We start from the raw sequence: 1,604 nt of genomic DNA on the forward strand, positions 1-1,604 counted from the left end.
GGGAGTCACGCAAGCAAAAGACCGTGGCGCTTTCCTCTATGGAAGCGGAATACATGGCCATTTCCGATGCAGCTAAGGAGGCGCTATATCTAATCAGGTTCCTAAATGAGCTCGGATGTTCGAGCTTAACTTCCGTGACAATTTATAACGACAACCGTGGAGCCGGACAACTGGCGGACAATCCTGTACACCATTCAAGGTCGAAACATATCGACATCAGACATCACTTCATTCGAGAGGTTCTGAACAGGCACCCAGTGGATCTGGTATCTGCCTTCGGAAGAAATGATCGCGGACATTCTGACTAAGTCCTTGTCTGGTACCAAGCATATAAATTGTGCGACGGGTTTAGGATTATTTTCGAGCAAATTATGTTCGGGTTCTAATTGAGGAGGAGTGTTAGAGCACGTCAATTAGCGTCTTGACTCTCAATAGTTCATAATATTTCTCATGGCGCCATCAGCGCCATAACATTCTTTCTATATTATTTTTACATTCTACAACTTATGTTATTCATGTTCTTTTTGCTTCTTCATACATGGCGTCTCTCGTTTTGCACACGCGCCTTTTATTGCAGCGTATTCATATAGTAATAGTTTGTACGATTTACATCAAATAAATTGCTCTAGTGTGTTTAATAAACCTTTGCCGATTGACTCACTCCTGGAACCTGTATATCGCGCTACTCTAACAATATTTTTTATATCAACAGATTTAATTTTATCCACGACGTGCCATTCCAACACTACTTAATCTTCGAAATCAGACTAATTCCAACATTCTTCTTAATCATTTACTGAGGAAAAAACCCAGAACGATTTAGGGCCTCCTACTATATAATAATATATATACTATTAATCTCATTCCCCCTATTAGTCTACATCTTTGATATCTACTTATACAGCTTCACAACAACATTCTCAATACTTGCAAAAATCATAATAAATTACGATCTTGATCTATGAGGATTCTTAATGATCTATACAGCCTTTCTCATCAAAATACCCATATATATATTCCACATCTGATTCCCCAAGGCACATGTAGAAGCCCCTGTTTATGGCTCAATAATCCTAGCAGGAGTACTACTAAAAATAGGAAGATATGGACTAATCCGACTAATAGAAATATTTTATTGATTTACAATTAAATATAGATACTTAATTATCAGAATCAGAATCATTGGAGCAACACTAACAAGACTAATCTGCCTAACCCAAATTGACATAGTAGCCTATATATTCATCAGTAGTCCACATAAATTTAATACTATGCAGACTAATAACCCCCAATAAAACAAGAATACTAGGAAAATACGTAATAACAGTATCTCACGGACTATGCTCATCTAGAATATTCTACATAGTTAATACATTTTATGAACGATCAAAAAGACGACTATTATTCCTAAATAAAGGCTCATTAAATAATATACCATCAATTACTATATGATGATTTATATTTTGTATCGTAAACTTCTCATTCCCCCTATCTCTAAATTTTATTGGAGAAATTATAATCCTAATGGTTATTCTAAATTGAAACGTACTAATATTAGTATACTTAATATTAATTAGATTTTTCAGAGCCGCCTACTCCCTATA

General features: G+C 35.4%; 1 pseudogene; it reads left to right on the plus strand.

Annotated features, from left to right (window-relative positions):
- Positions 1-38: 38 nt before the first annotated feature.
- Positions 39-1,604, plus strand: part of LOC108727616 (NADH-ubiquinone oxidoreductase chain 5-like) — an 8,111-nt pseudogene continuing 6,545 nt past the window's right edge.

This window comes from Mycetomoellerius zeteki, unplaced genomic scaffold (assembly GCF_001594055.1).
Source record: "Mycetomoellerius zeteki isolate Tzet28-1 unplaced genomic scaffold, Tzet1.0 scaffold516, whole genome shotgun sequence".
Classification (NCBI taxonomy): domain Eukaryota; kingdom Metazoa; phylum Arthropoda; class Insecta; order Hymenoptera; family Formicidae; genus Mycetomoellerius; species Mycetomoellerius zeteki.